Consider the following 12240-nt stretch of genomic DNA (forward strand, 5'->3'; position numbering starts at 1 on the left):
GAAACAACAGGCATTCACTTAACCAGAGTGATAATTAAAGGCTTCAAAGGCGAAAACAGAAAATTACATAGCCAAGAAAAACCTTAGCTTTTTTAATAGAGAGGACTCAGTTTTCTTATATGATCCAAATCCTAATAAATACATCATGAAGTAGAGGAAATATCATAGTAAGACACAGAATCTTTTCACCTTGGTCAATTACCTAAAAGACTAAGAAAAGCCTTTCACATTTGCCCATTAAGAGCAAACCAATACTCCAAGAAAACCTTGTTTTTTTTTTTTTTTTTTTTACCAGAAAGGACCAAATTCTAGTTTTGTGTTAGTGATATTTTGATATTAATGCTCAAGTTTAAGAAAAACTAATAAATAATTCCCTTCTACTCATTTGATTAGCCAGTTTGACCACACATCAAATTTCTTTCACAAGATTCATCTTCCATAAACCTTCTACAATTTTCTTACCCATTCACTTTTTTGTCCTATGCTTTTCATCTTTCTCATTTGGAATAACCAGTCATTCCAATTTAGGATAAAAACTACTCTCTTTTTCCCTTAACAAAACAGAACATCCTCATAACTTATAGCTTTTTATCATGAAAAGCATATATTACCTTCCTTGTATACTTGCATATACAGTTGTTTCTTTTATTATTACTAGTAATTTTAGTTACATATATTAATTAGAATTTTTTACCCCATGACCTTAAGTTCCAGTGAACACCATGGTGCAAATAATTGTGAACTGTCTGTCACACCAGCAATTCTGAACCATAATAGCTAGAAGATATGTAGAAGCATGTGCTTTTTTTTTTTTTTTGTCTTTTTTTTTTTTTTTGAGATGTAATCATGTTTTGTTGCCCAATCTGGAGTGCAGTGGTGCAATCTCGGCTCACTGCAACCTCTGCCTCCCAGGTTTAAGTGATTCTCCTGCCTCAGCCTCCTGAGTAGCCGGGATTATAGGTACCCACCACTATGCCTGGCTAATTTTTGTAATTTTTTTAGTAGAGATGGGGTTTCCCATGTTGGCCAGGCTGGTCTCAAACTCCTGACCTCAGACGGTCCGTCGGCCTCGGTCTCCCAAAGTGCTGGCATTACAGGCCTGAGCCACCGCACCTGGCCCACATGTGCTTTCTTACAGTACAGTTTGTTAGAGTGGCACAGAACATGTTTACTAACAGTCTTGGATATTTTTAGTCTCGTTGTAATAAGAAGTTATTTGTAGAGGAGGCAAAATTCTATCTCTATCCTCTTAGCTTTTCTATTTTCTAGGCCTGAGAATTAAATTGTTGTTTGTACAGACTTTCCTCAGTGTCAACTTTCCATTCCTGATAAGAATGTTAGAACCTTTTGGCCAGGCGCAGTGGCTCACGCCTGTAATCCCAGCACTTTGGGAAGTCGAGGCGGGCGGATCACGAGGTCAGGAGATTGAGACCATCCTGGCTAACATGGTGAAATCCCATCTCTATTAAAAATACAAAAAATTAGCCCGGTGTGGTGGCGGGCGCCTGTAGTCCCAGCTACTCAGGAGGCTGAGGCAGAAGAATGGCGTGAACCCAGGAGGCAGAGCTTGCAGTGAGCCAAGATTGCGCCACTGGACTCCAGCCTGGGAGACAGAGCAAGACGCTGTCTCAAAAAAACCAAAAAAACAAAAAAAACTTGGAAGTGTATCTTGCTTGCATCTATTTGACTCACTTGTTGTTTCTTTTTAATAATTATGCTTGGATTTCTCATAAATATGAGACATTAAACAGCTAGACATCATCTTATGTTATTTTTCTTGCCGATAAATTTTGTAATATAGAGATAACGAAAGCTTATTTCCAGCAAACCTAATTAGGAAAAGTTGTGTGTTTGTGTTGTATTTAATGGTGACGACTCTGAAGATAAGCCTGTTATAATAAAACTAACAATATTCTTATTTACCGAAAATTACCCAAGTCATATGAACTTGAAAAGCATCTGGGCTAGTTCTTATTTTTCCAAGAGAATACTTGATTTATATAAGCACTTAATTTTCTTTAAGCCAAACAAATAGGGCTCTTTTATAATTTAATTTTGGTGATATCATAAGGAGATAGAAAAATATCACATTTAAATTATACATACAGACATACATAAACATATAAACAGAAACAGATCTTAGAGTTTTCATTCTAAAATTTTAGCCATGTGCCAGGTACAAAAAAACAAACACTTTGAATGCCTGGATTCAGCTTCCTTCCTTCCTTCCTTCCTTCCTTCCTTCCTTCCTTCCTTCCTTCCTTCCTTCCTTCCTTCCTTCCTTCTTTCCCTTCTTCCCTCCATCTCTCCCTCCTTCCTTTCCTTCCTTTCCTCCTTTTCTCCCTTCCCTTCCTTCCTTCCTCTCCTTCCTTTCCTTCCTTTTCTCCCTTCCTTTCCCTTCCCTTCCTTCCTTCTTTGTGTCTTTCTTTTCTTTGTTTTCTTCTTTCTTTTTCTTTCTGTTTCTCACTTCTTCCCTTCCTTCCCTTCCTTCCTTTCTCTCTTTCTTTTTCTTTCTTTCTTTCTTTCTCTTTCTTTCTTTCTTTCTTTCTTTCTTTCTTTCTTTCTTTCTTTCTTCCTTTCTTCCTTTCTTCCTTTCTTCCTTTTTCTTTCTTTCTTTCTCCTTTCTTTCTTTCTTTCTTTCTCTCTCTCTCTTTCTTTCTTTTTTCTTCTTTCTTTCTTTCTCTTTCTGTCTTCTGTCTTCTTTCTTTCTATTTGTTCTTTTTCTTTCTTTTGTTCTTTTTTCTTTCTTTCTCTCATTTAGGGGGTACAAGTACAGGTTTCTTACTTAAATGCATATATTGTATAGTGAGGAAATCTGGACTTTTAGAGAACCCATCATCTGAATAGTAAACGTTGTACTCATTAGGTAGTAAAGCGTGGATACTTCTAATCTTGTTTTATGGTCAGAGATTGGTTCATCCTTTTTATGTTTGTTTGGTTTCAAGATTGACTGATGGACCAATTAGTTGTGTATTTTTCTTCAGTAAAGCATTTTAGAGCATAGCAAAGACAATGACAATGGGAAAGAGGTAGACAGATTTGGCAAACCATATGGTCAGTAGGTATTTAAGAGGAGGGGCTTCAGCTGACAGGTTTCCGTTGGAGAAGGAGGATCAAAATGAGAAGAGAGAGGACTAGTTCATATATTTTCATGATTCAAGTGTCAATTAGACAGGATCGAAAGAGGGATCTTTTGAACTTGATTTGAAAAACCTCACCACAGGAATATTACTTTTTCTCTCTGAGATATTGGTTGATCATCGTCCCAGGAGTGAAGTCCTTGAGTGAATACCTCTAATGGGGAAATAGTCCAGGCCAAAGGGAATGGGTACATCATATAACTGGTATAAATGTGGACTATTTATTTTTCAATGGCCTGGCTATTTACAATAAGGACAGACATCTTGGGGCATAGGGTACTTTAGTATAGGATTTTTCTATTTCTCGGTTTGGGCTTAAAATATGTATGAGGAGGTCCTCTTGGTCTCTGTAGCTGTTGTAACTCTAAAGGTATGTGCCTGCTTGTCTTTTGTAAGCATTATTCCCCACTGTGGCCACTGTAACTCTAAGTTACCTGTGGTAAGGCTCACATGTTTCTCCAGGTTCTAGGCCCATAGTTCTTATACATGAAATTGGCTGGAATTCCAGATAGAGAAGTTCTGGCTCCTTTTATCCAGACCAACCCATGATTCCCTATCTTTAAGTAGGGAATTACTTACCTAATGAACCTAATTCAGTTTCTGTCTGACCTAGTTGGAAGCCTGAGGACTTGCTACAGAACCCAGTTCTGTTTCTATGGCAACTTTCAAACATAGTCTACACTTAAAATGCTCAAATAAATTCTTCTGAAAGAGATCAAAACCCAGGTTTGTGGAGCTCCAACTGGAGAGACAGACAACTCTTCCATGACCCCAGTTGCTGAGACAGATCAGTGGTCACAGTGAGCCCTGTGAATACTTCGCTTGGTCACTGAGCACTCCTGGAGTTTGCTGGAGGTCTACTTCCAGTCCCACTTCTAACGACAAACTGTTAAAGGAAAAACTGTAGACAAATTAAATTCAAGACAGTTTACTCAAGCAAAGAACAATTTATGAATTGGGCAGCACTCAGAACCGGCAGAGGTTCAGAGAGCTCCACCCAGCAGTACAGCCCACAAGTGAGCAGGCAGTATTTGTAGAGAGAAAAAGGAAAGGCCATACAGAAATAGCTTGATTGCTTTGTTACAGCTTATGCTATACCTTATTTCGACATGGTGTGATAAAGTATTTGCCTCATGTGACTATGAGCTGATCAGTTGGCAGTCTGTGATTGGCTGAGACTCAGCAACTTGTTACAAGAATATGCTCTTAAGTTAGGTTCCAACCTGTTTACACACTTAGGCTGCAGTTTGCTTTAGTTTATACTTAATTTAATTTAACATACCTTTAAAACTAATCTGTTCTCCCAACCCAGTGTCTTCCACAAATTCTATACAAGGAAGGATTCAAAATTAATACAATGACCTTATTTAACACAAATTTATTGATCACTTTCTGGGCGCTGGCACTACGTTAGTTGTAGGTTGTGATACCACAAGATGTGACATATTTTTAAGATTTTTTCATGGGGACTTTAAAAGTCCATATATTAAAATATCTGATAGAACTGTCCTCCAATTATTGTTCACATATTTTAAAACCATTTACTTGTCCAGAAAATTACTGAAACTCTTTGTGAACTTCAGAGGCTATGGTCCATTCTATGGAATAACATTGATGATGGGAGATTTTAATCTTTTAAGGGTGGGTTTGAGTTTTGAAAGCCCACAAAATCATTTCAAGCTAAGTCTAGTAAATAAAGTAGATAACATGATTTTTGTTCTTAAGAAAATGTGCTGTTACAGCAGACAATGTTTTTCTTGTGTGCTTTGTGGGTGTTTCTGAAGGTGATTCTTAGTACTTTACTAACTGAGGAAGATTAGCAAGTGTGTAAAATGGTGAAAACATTCATTTAGAAAAATGAATTCTGGTGTGTTTGTAGTAAAAAGTCAGTACAGTCAACCCTTGAGCAATACAGGTTTGAACAGCACAGGCCCACTTATATGGGATTTTCTTCTGCCTCTACTACTCCTGAAACAGCAAGACCAAACCCTCCTCCTCCTCTTCCTCCTCAGCCTACTTAACATGAAGATAACAAGGATGAAGATCTTCATGATAATTCACTTCCACTTAATAAACAGTAAATATATTTTATCTTCCTTAAGCTTTTCTTGATAACTTTTTTTCTCTAACCTACTTTATTGTAAGAATACAGTACACATGTAACATATAAAACATGTGTTAATTGACTGTTTATGTCATCTGAAAGGCTTCTGCTCAACAGTAGATTATTAGTAGTTAAGTTTTGGGGGAGTCAAGTTATACATGGATTTTTGGCTGTGTGTGGGTGGTTGGGACCTCTAGCCCCCAGATTGTTCAAGGGTCAACTGTATGAATACTGCTATAGTTATATCCGTGCTTAGAATTTAGAAGATACCCCTCACCTGAGAATCAAGGGCTAAGGCCCCTCCAATATTTAGAAGTTGGACAAGGAAGGAACCAGCAAGGGATCCTGAGGAGGAGGAATAATCAATGATGTAGAAAGAAAACCAGGAAAGGTTTGTGTCATTGAAGCCAGGAGAAATTTGCATTTCGAGATCTAGCAATATAGAGATATGCATTGAGAGCAATTTCAGTGGAATGCACAGATCAAAGGTCAGATCTGTATGATGTTTAAATATAGATTATATTTTCAAAAATCAGGCTGAAAAGAGAAGAGAGTTAGGATGATATATATATATAGAAGGTAGACTCTGTGTCAAGAAAGGGATTTTATAAGCATAAGAGAAAACTGAGCATATTGAAAAAATAGGAGGAGAAAATAGGGAGAGGGTGATAATATGAGATAAGAATAGATAATTGATATAGGAGATCAGCTAGAACAGAGAGGAGACGCAATCACGAATATGGAGGAGAGGGAAGTTGAATTTGATAAAGAGGAGAGTCAGATCATTCCTTTAATCTGGGGGTTGAATGTGTAGATTTGCTGTAAATCTAACAGTTGAGGTTGATGGTCTCAGTTTTCTTGGTGAAGTAGGAGGCAAAGTTTTTAAAGTGGAAAGTTAAGTTTTGGTGGAGGGCATGAGTTAGGTGTAAATGTTTTGTAGATTGCTAATGGAAATAGGAGACAAAGCTGCCTGAGGAAAAGAGAATGGTATCTTGGATCATCCTGAATGTCCAGTTGAACTTGGAGTCTGGAAATGACAATTGTTCATTGACATTTTTTTCATAATGTTTAGCAGCTCAGCAATGGAGCTGAGGAGGCAGATTGTGGGATTATAGTCTTGCTGCGTGGGTTTAGTGAAAGAACAGTGGTACGTGAAGCTGCAGGTGATGAAGAAAGAATGTTTCAGATGATCAATAATATAATCTAGGCAGGACTGGGAAGTAATAAAAACTGTCCGAGGGGTCTAGGGGCCCTAGGACCTCTTTTGAAAAAGGGATAATAAGTCAGAAGAGTCTGTATAAAGACAACTTAAAAACAAATTGTTCTCCACCTGCCTCATCGGGTTATCATAAGGAATAAAGGAGTTAATTCATGCACAGTGCTTTGACCACTGCCTAGCACATCAGAAGAGCTGAGGAAAGGTTGGCTGTAGTATCAGATACTATTGGTGTCTAGCTCTACTGTCCCCTTCCCCACTTTGACTTTAACTGCAGCTCTGGAAGACAGTTCTAGAGAATATCCATGGCCTCCCTGATCCCCGATTCCACCTCAAGAGCCTACAGGGCCATGTCCAAAGCATCAAGAATTTTATCACCTTGTGCCTAGATGCAGATAGGAAATGGGGGCCTACTGTAGTTGTATGTAAATGCCCTGCCTCCTGTCTTCCCATTGGAGGTGCATTCTAGAGGGCTTCTCAGATGGTCTCTGTCAGGATTGATTTGAGCTACCCACAAGGGTAATGAGCTAATATCATATACTGTGTAGGCATTTATCCTTTCTGCTTGTCTCTTTCCCTGCTTGTGAAATCATATGGCAAATATACTGATTACACTTAAGTCTTTGTAATCCTGCTTTTAGGATGACATGGGGTGGGGGAAAACCAAATTAAATGAACTATTTTAATTGTTGCTATTGTTATTGTTAATATGAATATTTCATTGTGATCTATGATTATTATCTATTCTAGACATTTAGAAATTTTTACAAGAACTAATGGACAGACAAGAACCTAAGTCTGAACATCTAAAAGGCTTGCAAAGAATCAAGCAAATTTCTTGAAAGACACCAACACTTATTAGACCTACCTTCGTCTACCTTCGTGAACTGAAGATCAAGAAAAATATTCCAAGAGGCATTTGGACAGAAAAGCATGTTGACCCCACAGGAGCAGAAATTGAACTGCATTCAATATTTTCCTCTGCAATGCCTAATGGCGGGAGAAATAACATGGTACCAGAAGAGCTTCAAGGGAAAAAGACTACCCTCTAAGAAACCTGTATTTAGGAAGTTGTTTAAGTGAAAGGGTAGTGGAAGAAATGTTCTTAGATGTGCAACTCACTGTTATAACCCTCTCAACAAAGCCCTCGAAGACCTGATTTAACTGGCAGTGAATGAATCTAAATACAGAGCTGTGGGATGTGAGAGTCACATCAGTGACCATTGAAACAAGTACAAAGAAAATTAAATCTAGATGATTGTTTTATATATAATTATAAAACGGAATAAAAGTGTAAAATGCAACTCTTGGAAGAGGATATTTATAGTATAAAAATGGCCTAATTATAATAATTTGAGCCTAATGTTTTGCCATACAAAAATAGAAACGAAGGAGATAGAATGGTAGGAGAAAACACTTATTTCCTCATTGTTCCCAAGAGGGATATTATTTAACTCTTGATAAAGATAACTGGAGATACAAACAGGATGTATCCTTTCTAAATTACTAAAAAAAAAAAAAAAAAAAAAGCAAAGAAAATAAATTCCATGTAACAATCATACTTTATGTAACACATGGAAGTTTTCGGTCTTTAATCTTCTCATCTCCAGAGACTGCTGTGACTCCTCATCCACTCTGTATCATAGCATCTCCTCCAGATCATTAATGCAAGGCACCCCATTTCTGACCACAACTTCCTTCTTTTCCTTCTTTGCTTTATTTTTATTTATGTATTTATGTATTTTTTTTTTTTTTTTTTGAGACAGAGTCTCACTCTGTTGGCCCAGGTTAGAGTGCTGTGGCGTGATCTCAGCTCACTATAACCTCTGCCTCCCAGGTTCAAGTGATTCTCCAGCCTCAGCCTCCCAAGTAGCTGGGATTACAGGCACCCACCACCATGCCTGGCTAATTTTTGTATTTTTAATAGAGACAGGGTTTTGCCATGTTGGCCAGGCTGGTGTTGAACTCCTGACCTCAGGTGACCCAACAGCCTCAGCCTCCCCAATTGCCTCAGCCTCCCAAAGTGCTGGGATTACAGATATGAGCCACTGCGCCTGGCCATCTTGGCTTTTTAATTGCAACCACTGAAATAGATCTTGATTTCATTGCGACCTCTAGCTTCTTTATCTTCAATTTTCCCCATCCTTCAGCCCTCCCCTTTCTTCAGTTTTCTACCTATCCAGGTTAGATTTCAGAGTCCATTTTTTCAGTGATACTACTGCCAAAATCCTAAACTCCCTCGCCCCTTCGGGCTTTTGTCAGACCCCATTTGGCTGAAGTCCATTTCTAGAGCAACCCACATTGTGTGCTGTCTCTCTTCTTACATTTAAGCAGCTGGAGAAAAACACAACAGAGCAAATTCTACCATCATACATTCATGAGAATCCATTCTGAATGGGCACCGCAGTGCCAGAATCCTTCAGACATTTCTGGTCAACCTACAGGCCAGCAATCCACAATGACCATTCTAGAACTTATCTAGCTTCCTTAAACACCCAACTTTCCTACCCATCAATGGATGTCTTTATTTCATATTTCACAGAGATAATAGACACCGTCACATATGGCCACTCCCCCAACTCCACACTCCCAAATCCTGCTGCCAAACTCACTAACACAACAGCATCTGTACATATCTGGTCCTCCTTCCTGCCTATTCCATAGAGCAGCTGTTTCTCTTTCTGAAAGAGATCAACTCCTTACATGTGCTTTAGACCCTATCTACTTTCTCCTTCGCAGGAATCTTATAATCTGGGTGGCACTGTATCTCCCAAATATCCAATCTCTTTTCAATCTCATCAATTGCTTCAACTTGTAAGTATTTAAAAAAATTATATTCAGCTTTCAAAAAAAAAAGGAGGAAATTCTGTCATTTGGGACAACATGGATGAAACTAGAGGACGTTATGGAAAATGAAATAAAGCAGACACAGAAAGAAAAATACTACATGGTCTCACTTACATGTGGAGTGTAAAAAAGAACTCATAGAAGCAGGAAGTAGCATGGTGGTTACCAGGGCCTTAAGGAGTTGGAGGGTTGGGAAGATGTTGGTCAAAGGACACAACATTTCAGTTAGGAGGAATAAGTTCAAGAGAGCTATTGTAAAACATGGGGACTATAGTTAATAACAATGTATTGCATTCTTGAACATTGCCGAGAGAGTAGATATTAAGTGTTCTCACAACAAAAATGATTAGTGTGTGAGGTAATGCATATGTTACTCAGCTCAATGCAGCCATTCCACAATGTGTACAAGTTTCAAAGCAACATGTTGTGAATAATAAATACATTTTTTTGTCAATCAAAAACTAATAAATAAAAGAAAATAAAAATAAATGGAGAGATATTATAAAAAATTCTACTGCATGAATAGTTACTAATTCCAGTGCTTTGTATTCCTTTGTGGAAAGGTTTTCCAATCATGGCACTATTGACGGTTTTTTTTTAGTGATGGAGTCTTGCTCTGTCACTCAAGCTGGAGTGCAGTGGCACAATCTCAGCTCACTGTAATCTCTGCCTCCCGGGGTTCAAGCCAATCTCCTGCATCAGCCTCCTGAGTAGCTGGGATTACAGGCGTGCGCCACCACACCCGGCTAATTTTTGTATTTTTAGTAGAGATGGGGTTTCACCATGTTGGTCAGGCTGGTCTCGAATCCCTGATCTCATGATCTGCCCGCCTCAGCCTCCCAAAGTGTTGGGATTGCAGGCATGAGTCACCATGCCTGACCAGCACTATTGACAATTCTCTGTTGTAGGGGCTGTCCTGTGCAATGTAGGGTGTTAAGCATCATCCCTGACCTCTACCCATTAGATGTCAGTAGGACCCTCCCTAACTATGGCAAAACGCCAATCTTCTTCTCTTTCTTCTAAACTCCTGATCTTCTATCTTCTCCCCTTTCCTCTAAACTCAGTCCACTCTAAAGATCTTAGAGAACGACATTATGTATACAGTTAATTGCACAAGACTGAAATCAGAGAGTCAGCCTTAACACCACCTTCTTCTTCATTTTTCACGTGTGATTCATCATCAAATCACATTATTTTTCACTTCCTAAATACACCCCAATTCCATCCATCTTCTTCTTTCATCACTGCCACCTCGCTAATTCAAACTATCATAATTTCTTACCTGGACCACTGCAATAAATTTCTAACTTCATCCTGCGTCTTTGACTTCCTTCCAACTTGTTCACACTATAGCTAGTGTACTTTTCAAAATATAAATCTTGCAAACCCCTCACCCCCACCAACTTATAATCTAAATAACCAATTAGCCAACTTATGTCTTTGTAGGTATAATCCCTGCAATATACTCATATTCAAAAGCTAAGAAATAGATAGATTCAAACTCAGGTCAATTTATCTCTATAAAGAGACAGTTTTTGAGTACTTGAGTAAGAATCAATTCCAAATGAGAGAGAATATTGAGTTTTCAGGAGAGAAAGGGGAGGGAATCATAGGTGTGATAGAAAGTGTTTACACCGCACTCACCTACAAAACATCAAGAGCTTCCTTCAAATTTATGCAGTTAAATTTTGTACTGGTTTTTCATCCTTGGGAGGTGTCTATACCTCCTCTTTGTTATAGGGATGAAGTAGGTAAGTAGAAGGTTATGCAGGAGAAAGTTTAACAAATCATTGCTGTATAAGTATGATGTTCATTAGCACTGAGACTGTTTTCTAAATATCTTACGGGACACAAATAGAAAGATGAATAGGACATTTTCCCTGTTTTCAAGGCTCTACTTGAATTTTCCTGTCTCATTATTTGCATTTCCTGTCTCATCGTTTGCACTTCCTGTCTCATCGTTTGCATTTCCTGTCTCATCATTTGCATTTTCTGTCTCATCATTAGCATTTCCTATCCCATCATTTGCATTTCCTGTCTCATCATTTGCATTACCTCTGCCAGTGCTTTCCACCTCCCAAAACACCATCATTTCTTCCTTTTCCACTAACATTTTGCACATGACTATATTGTCATTTTCCCTAAGCTAAGGGGAAACAAAAAATCCAATAAGACCTTGTTCAAATCACATTGCAAATAAGGAGGAGGAATGACTTACAAGAGTTTTACAGGAATTTTAAGCTCTATTTTTTTTTGTCATTTGCTTGAGATGGAGTCTTGCTCTGTCACCCAGGTTGGAGTACAATGGCATGATCTCAGCTCACTGGCAACCTCTGCCTCCCCAGTTCAAGCGATTCTCCTGCCTCAGCCTCCTGAGTAGCTGGGACTACAGGCATGCATCACCATGCCTGGCTAATTTTTGTATTTTAGTAGAGATGGGGTTTCACTATGTTGGCAAGGTTGATCTCAAAAACTCATGACCTCAAATGATCCACCCGCCTCAGCCTCCTGAAGTGCTGAGATTCCAGGTGTGAGCCACTGTGCCCGGCCTTAAGTTCTTTTCATAAAGAACCGCAAAACACACACACTACCTGAAATCAGATGCAATACTTTCCATTTGAAATCTGTCTCTCTGAATGGAAACAATGAAGCATTGCCAGTTTATACTCTTGAAGAAAATGAGGACCAAAAATGGATAAGGAAAATAAAATGGGAGAACTCGGAAAGATCAAACAAGGTGCTATCTGGTGGTAGAATCAGATAAAAGGATTTTCTATAAGGTATTCTGCTGGTAACTCTATAAAACGTGGCACTGTTACTGTTGGGTAAATAAAAGTTTTTTTTTGAAAAGCCCTTTCCACTCTTTCCTTTAAAAAGTGGCGGCAACTGGCCGGGCACAGTTGCTCAAGCCTGTGATCCCAGCACTTTGGGAG

The 12240-nt window shown here is 38.6% G+C and overlaps 1 long non-coding RNA gene across 1 annotated transcript in view; it reads left to right on the plus strand.

The window, feature by feature from the left end:
• Positions 1 to 9816, plus strand: part of LOC106993899 (uncharacterized) — a 53256-nt gene extending 43440 nt beyond the window's left edge. Inside the window, exon 3 of the long non-coding RNA XR_013405844.1 lies at positions 7211 to 9816. This is a non-coding gene — a long non-coding RNA (uncharacterized LOC106993899). The remainder of the gene's footprint in view (positions 1 to 7210) is intronic.
• The last annotated feature ends 2424 nt before the right edge of the window (positions 9817 to 12240 follow it).

This window comes from Macaca mulatta, chromosome 16, assembly GCF_049350105.2.
Source record: "Macaca mulatta isolate MMU2019108-1 chromosome 16, T2T-MMU8v2.0, whole genome shotgun sequence".
NCBI lineage: Eukaryota > Metazoa > Chordata > Mammalia > Primates > Cercopithecidae > Macaca > Macaca mulatta.